The sequence below is a fragment of the Gossypium arboreum genome, chromosome 7 (genome assembly GCF_025698485.1).
Source record: "Gossypium arboreum isolate Shixiya-1 chromosome 7, ASM2569848v2, whole genome shotgun sequence".
Lineage (NCBI taxonomy): Eukaryota > Viridiplantae > Streptophyta > Magnoliopsida > Malvales > Malvaceae > Gossypium > Gossypium arboreum.
The window spans coordinates 81,521,004-81,536,232 of record NC_069076.1 but is presented as its reverse complement, the minus strand read 5'-3'; the positions used below and the strand labels follow the sequence as shown (position 1 = coordinate 81,536,232).

The window sequence follows — 15,229 nt, the reverse complement described above, 5'->3', positions numbered from 1 at the left end:
CTTTACTTGCGTACAACAGAGCTTCTTCTTAGAATATGAAATTACAGATATGTATACATAGATTTTTTTTTTAAGAACAAGTTAAATTAATATAGACTAACTATTAAGAACAAAACATAGCTAAGCAATCAAATCTTGACAAAAATAGGGATTAATTTAGGGGATTTCAACAATAATGGGTTAAAGGTTAATATTGAGGTTAATACAATGAATGGCTTGTTAGGCTCAAATAGGTTTACTAAGGGTTAATCGTGGAGGTAGGCTTTTCATGGCATGAGTGGGTTAATCTTAAGTGCCTTAATCATTTTGATATATCAAATCAAATGGTGTGGTCTCGACATGCATAATCAAGCAAGTTCTAGAATAACAATTCAATACTGACGCACTCAAAGCAATAATAAAAGTGAGCATGAAAGGATTAATAGATGCTTAAAAGGCTCAAAAATCTCACAAAAATTATGGCTTTTTGATGTTTAAACTCGTGAATTCCAATTCAAAGTAATACCTAGACTTGGGGAAACAACCTATAACTTTAAATTCTTAAAAATCAACTTATCATGCTTGATTCTCTAATGTCTTAAAGTTTAAACAATCAATGCATAAATCCCTATGTTTTAATTCAAGATATATCAATCAAAATCATAAATCAATTAAAATTTATCCTAAATATGATATGAGAGCTTTTCAAGAGAACAAGGTAATTATTCAGGGATTTTTCTGATAATGAAATAAATATTCCCCCCCACACTTAAGACATACATTGCCCTCAATGTACAAAGATAGATATTAAAGTATAAAAATAAGATAGGGAGAGAAGTGAAACTTCCTGTATGATGAATTTCTCGAACTAGAGTTTTGGAGAGTAATCAGTTTGAGAGTGGAAGAGGATACTCCATCGGTCGTAGAGGTTCATTATGTAATACCCTGAAAATTTTTACAATAAGATATTATCCTTGATATAGTAAAATAAAGAAATAAAGTGACAAAAAGGGAAAATTTGAGTTATGTCAATATTGAGAAGTATATTATTATATATTAATTCAAGAAAGGACTAAATTGTAAAAGTGAGAAAATTTTTGTTGCACAAGAGTAAATATTCATAATTTGAGGGGTTAAAGTGTAAATATGAAAAAGTTGAAGGACCAATAGTGTAAATAATTTAAGAGTGGAATAATCTAAAAACTAAGGAAAATGGATGAATTAGGACCAAATTGAATAGATGAAGAACTATGAGGGACTAAATTACAATTTTACCAAATTAAATGATGACTCAAGGATGGAATTTTAAAAGATAATGAAGGGCAAAATGGTCAATTGGAAGAGAGAGAAATCTAGAAAGTAATAATGATGCTAGAGATATTTTGATATTTTATAATTATTTAATTAGATAAATATTATTTTATTAATACTTTAATAAGATATTTTATTATTATTTTATTAGTATATAAAGAAAGAAAGATGAGAAATTCTCATCCATATTTTCCCATGCACTAACGTGAGAGAAAGGGAGGAAGAAAGAAAGTTTTGCTTTCTTTACAATTTGGTCCTTTTATCAAAAATTCACCATTTTCACCCAAAAATCAAATGAATTTCCATAGCTACCAAGAGACAAAAATGTTAACGAGAGCATGGGGAGTTAGAATATCAAGTTGGATTCAAGAAATAGAAGCTGGAGGAGAGAGAAAATCAAGTTAAAGATTAGTATCAATAGAACAAGTTAAGTATATCAAGATTTCAATATGTTTTTAAGTTTGTTATTATTGACAAAGCATGGAAATAATGTTATAGTAGAGTTTTCTTACATAAGGTCCTATGTTTTTGATATGTTAGTGAAGAGAAAATAAGAGAAAGTGATGAGAAATGGTGTAGAAAAAGAAAATAAGGGTGTTATAACATGGTAATTAATAGCTTGCACAAAAACAGTTTGGACAGCAGCAGCAGACTAAGTTTGAAAAATCGCCATAAATTGTAGAAATCGAATTAGAAGATGAAAAAAATATTTAATTAAATCTTATTGAGTATAGTTTCTCATAGAAGAAATAGTGTAAGCAATGGATTTGTAAATTTTGAGATATAATGAATTTTATGAGACAAGGTCAGAATGAATTCTGGTTCCCCTGTTCTGACTTTGAAAAATCATAAAAAATTGAATAAAAATAATTATGGGATTAAGTTTATATTTATAAAATTCGGAATGAGTCTATTTTTAATAGAGACAAACAAGAACATCATTTGAATCCTGTATGAGGAGATAATTAATTTTTGGTGAAGAGGGGTCAGAACTGTCAGACAGCAGAACAAGAGTAAATTTAAAGAATAAACTGTACTTATTGGCTAAACCAAAAATTCTGAAATTTTTATGGTAAGAATATATATGAGTCTAGATTCAGGGAAAATTATCGGATATTAATTTGGAGTTCTATATATCCAGATATAAATAATTTAGTGACTATGATGCAGATAGATAGCTTGAATATTTATAAAAGTAAATAATAAAAATTATGGATAATGTTACTTACAAGTGTGTTATCTACATTAAGGATGTGGAATGGAGAGGAGGAGGAGGAAAAATCTGTATGAATATTCATCTAGCATGGCTAATTTGCATATTTTAGGCTCAGGGACTAAATTGAATAAAAGTAAAACTTTATGGGCAATTTTGTAAACATGTCAGAAATGACCAAATTGCATGAAATGGATTATTTTATTATTTAAATTACAAAATTGAATGAAATTATTAATTTAGTTCAAGATCAGGGGAAAACATGTTTTAGGGATTAAATTGAAAAGTGTTGAAATTATGGAAAATTCTGATATTTTATAGAATTCATGGACTGTTATCAATATATATGAGAATAATAGCTAGAAATAAGGATTAAATTGCAAGAATTTTATTTTCCTGACCCTAAGGACGAAATCATCATTAATTAAAAGTTTAGGGGCAAAATGGTAATTTTACATAGAGCATTAATTAAATGCATTAGAATATGAAATGAATGAAAATGATGATCAAATTTATTTATAAAGATCCGGACGACTCAAATATGAGACTTGATCGTGGAAAAGAAAAGATATCAAATTAATGAAATTATAAACACAAACAAGCAATGAGGTAAGTTCGTGTAACTTAAATTATATTCTTAAATGCTTGAGATTGTATGTTACTTATGTGAATATGATTTGAATGTTCATTGTATGAAAATTTATGAAACATTGATAAATTTGATAAAAGGAGAAGAAATCTCGGTTGAATGAAAGGAAAATTCGATGGATCTTTGAAAAGGAATTGACGGTAAAAAGGATCTAGCCCGGACGGGTGATCCTATCCTGATATAGCCCTCCCGAAGAATATGTGTAAAATGGATTTAGCCCGGACGGGTAATCCGAATTAAGGTCTGAATTTAGCTCGGATGGTAATTCAGATCCAAGCTCATTAGAGTAATTGTCGCTAGTGATTTAGCTCGACCGGTAATCCCGACAATACTCTATGAGTTTATATTATGAGGATTTAGCTCGGACTGGTAATCCCACCGTAAGGATAAGGTTTATGGAGTGTGCTCTCTGATATGAAATGTGTAAGACCATGGTTGAAAGATACCATGGCAACCTGTGTGTAAGACCATGGTTGAAAGATACCATGGCAACCTGATATGAAATGTGTAAGACCATGGTTGAAAGATACCATGGCAACCTGATATGAGATGTGTAAGACCATGGTTGAAAGATACCATGGCAACGTGACATGAAAAGAATAAGACCATGGTTGAAAGATATCATGGCAACATAACAGAAAATGAGTAAGATCATAGTTGAAAGACACTATGGCATCACGTCAAATATAAATAAGACCGTGGATGGGAGACGCTATAACATCTGTTGAACAATTGATATTCAGGTAAAATGTATCAGATGACGAATGGTTATATGAAATGGTTGTGTGAAATGTTTACAAGAACTGGTCATATGGAAATATATGTACAAAAGCGTTATATGAAATAATTATGAAAATGGATAAACGAAATAAGTATAAGTACATGGATTATAATTTATGTTAAGTTTGATATAAGCTGTTACCAGAATAAATATACATAAAATATATGGAAATGATGGAGCATAAAATATTGATATAATGAAATGAATGGTATATGTTTGTGAAGAAACGGTAAGAGCATGATATGTTTCATGACATGTACATATATGATTATCTTTGATATGTTGATACAAGAAAATTATGTAATTGAGACTATTATTAAACTCAAGTGCGACATGTCAAGAAAATAGATATATCAATGTTGAATTTATATGAGATATGTGCAAGTATACTAACAATGTTGTTGTTTGATGCTTATACAAGTGCCAAACTGTTAATTGAATGGTAATATATTTATTTTATATGATGCATTGAATCGGTAAGTATTTTAATTTTTTAAGTGATCTGCAAATGGTAGTAATGCTCCGAAACCCTGTTCTGGCAGCGGATACGGGTTAGGGGTGTTACACATTAGGCCATAAGTCCTGCGCCAAAAGGATATTATCTCTAGTGGTGGCTATGGTCGTGGTCGATCAGGACATGGCAGTCGTGGAGAACCTTTCTCGATGGAGTTTTAGTTCCTATGTGACGATGAGCTTAAGAGTTCTATATAACTTTGATAAAATTAGGAACTTTTTTGGGGATATTAGGAAGAATAATTACTCAAAACAAATAACCGATATTAATAATTAAAAATAAAATTTCTAAAATCTAATAAAAATAAAAAGTAGTTTCAATAAAAATTAAAAACATAAAATAATAAATAAATATTTTTAAACATTTTAATTGATAAACGCCAAATTATACATATCTATACCCCAAATACTTAGCAAATTTATGGATGTTTATTACTAGATTTGTGGATTTTGGTGCTCTTAATCTGGTTATTTCATGTTTTGTACTCAGGAGAGCACCAAGAGTCGAAAGGAGCCAAAAACGAGCTAAAAACAGACAAAACAGACCAAATTGAGAAGATAACACGGCCTAAGCCTTGCCACACGGGCATCTCACACGCCCATGTCCTTCGGGGGTGTCGACCAAGGTTTTCACGATTCACACGGCCTGGCCATTGAGCCCATACGGCTGTGTGCAATTCAACAGATCGAACACGGCCAAGTAATCACGTTACACGGTCGTGGCACACGGGCGTGTCTATTTTTCAAAGAGTTGTATTTTACACGGAAAAAGGTACTTAGGGAGGAAGAAAGCCAATTCAAAGCCTATATAAACACCCTAAGTGTGACCTAGAAGGAGGCCGGTCTTTCCAGAACTTTTCTGGAATACAGAACCACGCATCAGGAATTACTTAAAGAAAGCCAGACGATCCATCTCAAAAGCCGGAGCTACTCCAAGACTGAAGATCTCTCTCAGAATTCCTTCAGGGGTTTTAGAGTTTTCTTTATGTTTTGTTATTTTCATACTCTTGAGATGTACTCTTAATTTATTATAAACTAAACCCCTTAGATACCTAAGAGGGATAAAACCTATGATGGATCTTGTTATTATTATTTGAATTGTATGATAAATACTTGATTTGTTCTTAATTATGTGTTCTTCATGCTTGAGTTAATATTCCGGGTATTAATTCATGATTTGATGTGCTTATGTAGAGGAGGAATAGACCCTGCCGAAGAGTACATTTGCCAGAATTAAGCGGAGTTGATCGAACGCCTAGAAATAGGGTTACGAGATTTTGCCGGATTAGAGTGAAACCTAATATGGGAGTCCATAAAGTGATTTACTGCTTCCCTAGGGGTTTTAATTAAGAAAGAAATTTCGATTAATTCAACTGAGGGTTAGACGTTATTAGTCTCGAAAGGGAAATAACATAGGTTAGGGATTCTCACGGATCAAGTCAAGTGAATAAATTGTCCAGTTCAGAGTCAGATAACAAGTGAAATCTAGGTGGGTTCCTCCTTGGGTGTCGTCTTTATCAATTGCTTTTCTTCATGTCTTTTTCCAAACTTTCGCTTTTCTTTAATTAAATCAGTTAATTAGTTTAAACAATTAGTTAATTAAAACAAACCCTTTTATTCTTAGGCTAGATAATAAAAAGATAGTTATTACTAGTACTTTTGGTTCCCTTGGGTACGATATCCCGGTCTTTCCATTACTATACTATTGTTTGAGCACCGCTTGCCTTTTCGTCGTGATAATAGTTAGTCTAGGTTTGATCTTCATTATAAATATTTATTACTTATTACGAATCACACGATCAAGTTTTTTGCCCCGTTGTCGGGGAACTGAAATATTAGGAACACTAAATTTTTTTTACTTTAGCCATTTATTTTTCTTGCAATTTTATTTTATTTTATTATTTATTAATTTACTTTTTTCTCTCTCTTGGCAGGTTTTTATAGTTTATGACTAGAAGAAACCCGTCAGGACCATTACTCTTTGACGAAGAAATCGATTGTACAATTCGTAAAAATCAAAGAGAAATAAAACGTAGTTTACGATACACGGAGAAAGAGCGAGAAGGCGATACTCAAACCCCAACCGAAGAGATGGCCGAAAATCCAGGCGATCAGCTGCCTCCTGCAATTGAGCTAATCCAAATCCTGCTCCACGTACTATGTATGACTATGCTAAACCTTCTTTAACAGGAGCTGAGTCTAGTATAGTTAGACCTGCTATTGCTGTGAATAATTTCGAACTAAAACCTAACACAATTCAGATGATACAGCAGTTTGTTCAGATTAATGGTTTGCAGGATGAGGATCCCAACACGCACTTGGCAAATTTTCTTGAGTTTTGCGATACATTCAAAATCAATGGCATTTCTGATGATGCCATTCGTCTTCGATTGTTTCCCTTTTCACTAAGAAACAAAGCTAAATAGTGGTTGAACTCATTACCACGAGGGTCTATCACTACTTGGGAACAAATGGCCGAGAAGTTTTTACTAAAATATTTTTCGCCGGCTAAAATGGCTAAATTGCGTAATGATATCTCTTCTTTTGTGCAGATGGATTTAGAAACACTTTATGATGCATGGGAGAGATACAAGGTCCTATTTTTTTTATTTATTCTAATTTTTATTTTTTTATTTTATTTTTATTTTTCTTTTGATTTTTATTTTCATTTCAATTTTATTATTATTTTATTTTGAAAGACATATCTATTTTAGTAAATTTTACTTTTTCTATTTTTCGGTATTTCTAACAAGTAATTCCGCGACACTCTCTTCCACACCAACTCTTAATAGACATAGACTCTTCATGATTCTACAGACTTCCAAGCAAAGCTGCTAGGAACATTTACGGAAATGAGGAAATAAAAGGGAAACAATACCTCACGAGTGCCATGTTCAACGACCCAATTTCTTCATCTAGCCAAGAATAATGGCAGCCATCACTTTCCCTAAACACTCCATCCTCAGAATCAAGCTCCACATCCATATAACAAGGAGTTTCACCTCCCTTCCTCTTATGATTTTCTTTATTTTGAATAATATATCTTTGTAGATTGAGGGCAATGTACATCTTAAGTGTGGGGGTGAACATGAAACCTAACTTTTTGCATTATTCTCAAATCCCTGAAATTGGTCTTGTGCTTAAGTGATTTTCTCATAATCTTGATCGAATAAGTTCTGATTGATCTATAATTATTGTTGGTATGTCATGAATTAGACCATGGGAATTATGCATGATTATTTGATTATAGGACATTAGAGAATCGAGCATGATAAGTTGATATTTTGATAACTAAATTTTTTTTAGATTATTTTCCTAAATTGAGGTATTATCTTGAAATCTTAAGTATACAGGAATGACATATAGCTTTCTTTCTTGCTCACTTCTTTTGTGGTTTAAGTGTGTCAACATTGAACTGTTATTCTAGAACTTGCTTTGATTATACATATGGAGATCACACGTATGATTTGATATACTGAGATGATAAAGGCACTTAGGATTTAACCCATTTACTCCATAAAAAGCCTTCCCACATAATTAAACCCTTAGTGAAACCCCTTGAGCCTACTAACCTTTTTTCATTGATTAACCCTCATCATTAAACCATTAACCCATTATTGTTAAAATCTCCTACTGAATTTGACCCTTTTTTATCGAGATTGAATTTGATACTGTTACCTCACTATGTTCACCATTTTTTGTTACTGAATCATGAAATCTGATTTCCATATTGTATTGACTTGATTTGTTCTTAAAAAAAAACTCAGTATTATTATTGTAATTCTCAACAAGCTAAAGTTGTCATGAACTCATGTAAACTAGTTCTAGATATTTGTTTGTGGTTCAGTAATTAAGTTTTAGATAGTGGGGTAATATGTTGAAATTTTCTCGATTTTAACCCTTTTCTCTTCAGCTTGTATCCATACATGTAACCTAAACCCCGTTACAACCATGCAAAGACCTTTTGATTAGTACATATTATCATTTACAAGTGGTGGAGATTTGATTTTCATGCGAGCCTATGGTAATGACTTTTCATGTTAGACAATCGATTGCTTAATCTTGAACCTTAAACACTTTGAGTGATTTGAGTGAATCTTTAGTGAGGATGTCATCTCTTGTATATTTAGGACTAAAGTTAATTACTTAGAGGAAGGAGATTACCTATGATTTTATTATCAAAATATTCGATTTAGATTGTTTGAGGCTTTTAATGCCCCTATAGTTGAATTCTCACTGTATGATTTTCTGTGGAATAACTTGTAACATTATCAGTAATGATTATGTGATTGAGAAGAATGAATTCTAGCAGTAAATGAGGATTTTGCTTGAGAACAAGTAAATGCTTAAGTGTGGGGGTATTTGATAAACGCCAAATTATACATATCTATACCTCAAATACTTAGCATATTTATGGATGTTTATTACTAGATATGTGGATTTTGGTGCTCTTAATCCGGTTATTTCATGTTTTGTACTCAGGAGAGCACCAAGAGTAGAAAGGAGCCAAAAATGAGCTAAAAAGGGACAACACGGACCAAATCGAGAAGATGACAAGGCCTAGGCCTTGCCACATAGGCATCTCACACGCCCGTGTCCTTCGGTGGTGTCGACCAAGGTTTTTGCGATTCACACGGCATGACCATTGAGCCTACACAGCCGTGTGCAATTCAACAGATCGAACATGGCCTGGTAATCACGTCACACGGTCGTGGTACATGGGCGTATCCCTTTTTCAAAGAGTTGTATTTTACACAGAAAAAGGTACTTAGGGAGGAAGAAAGCCAATTCAAAGCCTATATAAACACCCTAAGTGTGACCTAGAAGGAGGTCGTTCTTTCCAGAACTTTTTTGAAATACAGAACCACGTGCTAGAAATTACTTGAAGAAAGCCAGACGATCCATCTCAAAAGCTGGAGCTACTCCAAGACTGAAGATCTCTCTCAAAATTCCTTCAGCGGTTTTAAAGTTTTCTTTATGTTTTGCTATTTTCATACTTTTGAGATGTACTCTTATTTTATTATGAACTAAACCCCTTAGATACCTAAGGGGGATAAAACCTGTGATGATCTTGTTATTATTATTTGAACTGTATGATAAATACTTGATTTGTTCTTAATTATGTGTTCTTCTTGCTTAAGTTAATATTTCGGGTATTAATTCATGATTTGATGTGCCTAGAAATAGGGTTGATCGAACAAGAGGAGGAATAGACCCTGCCCAAGAGTAGATTTGGCATAATTAAGTGGAGTTGATCGAACGCCTAGAAATAGGGTTACGAGATTTTACCGAATTAGGGTGAAACCTAATATGGGAGTCCATAGAGTGATTTACTGCTTCCCTAGGGGTTTTAATTAAGAAAGAAATTTCGATTAATTCAACTGAGGGTTAGATGTTATTAGTCTCAAAAAGGATACTAACATAGATTAGGGAGTCTCATAGATCAAGTCAAGTGAATAAATCGTCCGGTTCAGAGTCAGATAACAAGTGAAATCTAGATGGATTCCTCATTGGGTGTCGTCTTTATCAATTGCTTTTCTTCAAGTTCTTTAGTTAAATCAGTTAATTAGTTTAAATAATTAGTTAATTAAAACAAACCCTTTTATTCTTAGGCTAGATAATAAAAAGATAGTTATTACTAGTACTTTTGGTTCCCTTAGGTACGATATCCCGGTCTTGCCGTTACTATACTATTGTTCGATAGGTGCGCTTTCCTTTTCATCGTGATAATAGTTAGTCTAGGTTTTATCTTCATTATAAATATATATTACTTGTTACGAATCACGCGATCATTAATCGCTGGATGGTTCGTGAGGTGGGACTGGCGATGAGATGTGAAGGTGCTGACAAATCTGCTGTAGAGTAGCATTAATGTTGTCAAATCGTTGAAAGCACTGTTGCTCGAATCGAGTCAGGGGCTCAGCGATTTTAGCATATGAAGCCGTCATATAAACTGGACGAGAAGGTGGTGGTGGCTGAGTCGGTGGGTCCTTGTGCTGTGGGGGAACATCATCAGGAATGTCCTCGTAGGCCTCCTCCTCGGTAGATTGGGTGAGACGATACTAAGGAGGGTAGGTTCCCCGGTGCCTCTCGATCATTCTCATGCTAAGCATGCTCGAGATGCCTTGTGGAGACATCTGGCCGATGAGGGTAAGAGATGATTGTTGGGCCACGGTGTTGAGGAGCCCGAAGTGTCGTGCCAGTCGAGTTATGTAGGGGCCAATGGATATGACCCCCTTCCGATGCCGCTTCGTCTGGTGCTAAATCACAAGGGCGATGAAATAGGCAAGGTCAATGACGTGCCCTTGTGACATACACCATAAGAAGTAAACGCCGTGGATGTTGACGATGCCAGTGCTCTCTCGCCTCCTTGTAATCGTGTGAGCTAAAATAGCGTGTAAGTACCTCAGGGATGGTGGGAGAACTGATGCCTTGGAGCGGCTAGGATTGTAAGAGGCCGTGCTAAGGGCTAAAGTGTGCCAGTACTTCGAGGGAGAGAAATGTATGTCGCGACTGAGAGCATGTAGTTTATTCTCCTTCTTGAACTCCTCCGTATATAAGCCTAGTGCAGCACTAAACTCTGGGACGCTTAGCTGGCGGATTAATCTGCCTAGGCGAAATTGAACCGTGCCGGGATCATCGTAGTTCGTCATTACGGTCTGATGATGGAACGTTGAGCATAGTTCCGTCGTGAGCTCAAGGGATGTTGGCTCAATAATCCCAAAGAATAGCTCCCAAGGGTCGGTGGTTAGGAGGGCCTGAATCGCATCAGCCATCTGAACTTGTTTTATGGCAGGCCAGTCGATGTAGCGACCCGAAATTAAGGGTCGGGCCTGATTTATTTGGAAAAGCTCTTCTTGGGGCCCTCGGGGGAACTGCAGGAGGGGTGACGAATTTCTGTGGTTTGACCCGCGGAAGATGACGCTTCCTTTCTCTTCTTCAAGGTAGGTACGGCGGCCATTTTACCACGTAAAGATGACATGGTACCTGCATTTAGAATCATCAAGTCATCTTGATGAGTGGTCAAAGTAAAAGGAATACAATTTTCAAATAAAAAGTAGAATTTTAGCCACAACCAAGCATAACTAATCTAATAATTTTGTGACCTTATCATTGTATGAAAATGAGTGTAGTAATGGCATGTGTAGGACAAAAGAGTGAGACTTTTCTAACAACATAATTGAAAAATACAAATTGAATGATAGACATTGGCATGGAAATATCATGAGAATGAGCATGGTGAAGTCATGGGTATGAGGTTTCCCTAATTACTCGATTTAACACACAATGTATAATAACTAACCTAAGAATGCAAACTAAATGATAAAACAATGAGCAAAATGACAAATAGTTCGAAAGCAATGAAGATTATGCTAACAATAAGCATTAGTAATAAGTAAAATAGAAAAGAAAGGAGTAAACAAACGCTAAGGGAGATGGATTGAGCATTAAAAACGAAGTTGGAGACAGTGCACGGGCGTGGCAGGGAGACCGTGTGGAGTTGAAGTGGCTAGGGTTAGGGTTTTTGAATAGGGAAGAAAGTGAATAGTGTAGGGTATTTATAGATTTTGGGACACACGGCCAGGGCACACGCCCGTGTTCCCCAATTTTAGCCCGTGTGATTCGCAAATTTCATATTTTGGGCACGTCTAACATTTAGTACACTTCCGTGTTCCTCGGGCATGTGGGTTCACAAGGCGGTGTCGCATGGTCGTGTCTAACTTCGTTCGCTTCTCTCATACCCTTGTGTGCAAGCCCCACGCCTGTGTTAATTTAACAGGTTTGACCATGGATGTTCCACACGGGCATGTCGCACGCCCGTGTTGTTTTGGCAGGCTCGCCCACGGTTCTTCCACACGGGCGTAATGCACGCCTGTGTTGTTCTGGCAGGCTCGACCACGGCCATATCGAGCGGCCGTGGCATTTAATCGTAGCCCCTGTTGAGGAAATCTTTTGCCCTATTTTCACACGGCCTTAAGCACGCCCGTGTACTAGGCCGTGCCTCTATGAAAACACCTGTATTTAAGATTTCTATTAGTAAGTTAGAAGTTAAATACCAAAATTTAAAGAAATTAATATTGTTAGTGCTCGGGTTGCCTCCTTAGAAGCGCTTATTTATAGTCTAAGCTCGACTTTTCCTCTTCAGTGAATGGTCATGGTGGTTTGAGGAGTTTATACTCCTCATTCCTGCTATCAATCTCATCAAAATAAGGTTTTAATCGGGTGTTGTTTACCTTAAAAGTGCCGAACTTGGGATAACTCACCTCCACCATACCGAATGGAAAAATACTGAGTACCGTAAGAGGGATTTCCTCATTCGTCTCCCACCCGGAGTGTGAGTTCACCTGTGCCAACACCAATGATGGTTTTAGTAGTTGCTAAAAAGGGCCTTCCTAGAATTAAGGGAGTGTTGCTATCCTCTTCTATGTCTAGAATAATAAAGTCAACGAGAAATATGAATTTATCGATTTTAACTAGCACATCTTTAATAATACCTCTAGGGAATCTTATAGTTTTATCTGCTAATTGAATGCTCATCCTAGTTTGTTTGGGTTTCCCGAGACCTAGTTGCTTAAACATTTTGTAAGGCATGACGTTGATACTAGCCCCTAGATCAGCTAATGCATGATTAACATCTAAACTACCAATTAAGCAAGGAATAGCAAAGCTCCCTGGGTCTTTTAGTTTGTTGGGTAGTTTATTTTGGAGAATGGCCGAGCAAACTGCGTTCAGCTCCACATGCGATGCCTCGTCAAACTTCCGCTTATTTGCTAAAAGCTTCTTTAAAAATTTCATCACATTTGGCATATGCGATAGAGCTTCAATAACCAGTAAGTTAATATGTAATTTTTTTAAGAGTTTAAGAAATTTACCAAATTGTTCATCTGAGTGGTATTTCCTTGTCGTGTTGGGGTATGGCACACGAGGTTTATATTCGACAGTCACTAGCTTGTTTGTATTTTGATTTACCTCACCTTGACCTTTTCTTACCACAGTTTCTTGCCTCGATTCTAGTTCAAGCTCAACGACTTCTTCGTCATCTTGAATATTAATTACGTTAAGTTGTTCCCTTGGGTTAGGTTCGGTATTACTTGGCAAACTACCTTGTCATCGTTCGGAGATTAGTTTGGAAAACTAGCCTAGCTGAGTTTCGAGGCTTTGGATTGATGCTTGTTGATTTTTAAATGCTGTCTCGGTGCTTTGAAAATGGGTTTCTGACACTGATATAAATTTTGAGAGCATCTCTTCAAGGTTTGGCTTCTTTTCCTATTGGTAGGGTGGTTGTTGGTAGCCCGGAGGATGTTATGGTCTTTGATTTCCTTGACTGCCCCACGAGAAATTGGGGTGATTCCTCCAACCTACATTATAAGTGTTACTATATGGATTATCTTGAGGTCGAGGATTATTACCCATGTAGTTTAATTGCTCGTTATCCATGTTGTGTCTATAAGGTTGGTATTCTTAATGGTTTGTTCCCCCTCCACTTGCTTCGCATTGCATTACTGGGTGAACCTGTGAAGAATTAAGAAAACCATCAATCTTTTTATTCGAGAGTTCTACCTGATTAGAGAGCATGTTGACCGAATCGACGTTATAAACGCCGGCTGTTTTCATTGGCTTTGTCCTCATGACTTGCCACTGATAGTTATTGAGTGACATCTCCTCTATAAACTCATAGGCATCTTCTGGTGTTTTATTGTTGATGGTTCTACCAGCAGCTGCGTCAACCATTTGCCAAGTCGAAGGATTCAGACCATTGTGTAATGTTTGTACTTGGAGCCAAAGCGGTAACCCATGGTGAGGGCATCTCCTCAAAAGGTCCTTATATCTCTCACATGCATCGTAGAGTGTTTCTAAATCCATCTACACAAAAGAAGAGATATCATTACGTAATTTAGCCATTTTAGCCGGCGGAAAATATTTTAGTAAAAATTTTTCGGTCATTTGTTCCCAAGTAGTAATTGACCCTCGTGGTAACGAGTTCAACCACTGTTTAGCTTTGTTCCTCAATAAAAAGGGAAACAACCGAAGACGTATGGCATCATCAAAAACGCCATTGATTTTAAATGTATCCCAAAATTCCAGAAAGTTTGCTAAGTGAGTGTTGGGATCTTCATCCTACAAACCATCAAACTGAACAAATTGTTGTATCATCTGAATAGTGTTAGGTTTTAATTCAAAAGTATTTGCAGCTACAGCAGGTCTAACTATGCTTGATTCATTTCCTGTTAAAGAAGGTTTAGCATAATCGTACATAGTGTGTAGAGCAGGATTTTGATTAACCGCAATTGTAGGAGGTAGCTGATTGCCTTGGTTTTCAGCCATCTCTTCGGTTGGGGGTTGAGTATCATCTTTTTTCACGTTCTCCGTGTATATTAAGTTGTGTCTTATTTCTCTTTGGTTTCTACGAATTGTACGATCGATTTCTTCGTCAAAAAGTAATGGTCCCGACGGGTTTCTTCTAGTCATAAACTATAAAAACCTGCCAAGAGAAAGAAAGAGTAGGCTAATAAATAATAATAATAATAAAATTAAATTGCAAGAAAAATAAATGGCTAAAGTAATAAAAATTGAGCATTCCTAATATCTTAGTTCCCTGGCAATGACGCCAAAAACTTGATCGCGAGATTTCGTGATAGGTTTTAAATATTTATAATTACTCGTTCTTGAACTAACTATTATCACGATGTAGGCAAGTATACCTATCGAACAGTAGTATAGTTTTAGCAAGACCGGATTGTCGAACCGAAAGGAACTAAAAGTACTAGTAATGACTGTCTTT

General features: G+C 35.7%; 1 non-coding gene across 1 annotated transcript; it reads left to right on the top strand.

Moving 5' to 3' along the window:
- Positions 1-14,236: 14,236 nt before the first annotated feature.
- LOC128296195 (small nucleolar RNA R71) lies at positions 14,237-14,343 on the top strand. Its single transcript, XR_008286743.1, has one exon. It is a non-coding gene; the product is annotated as a small nucleolar RNA R71 (small nucleolar RNA).
- Positions 14,344-15,229: the final 886 nt, after the last annotated feature.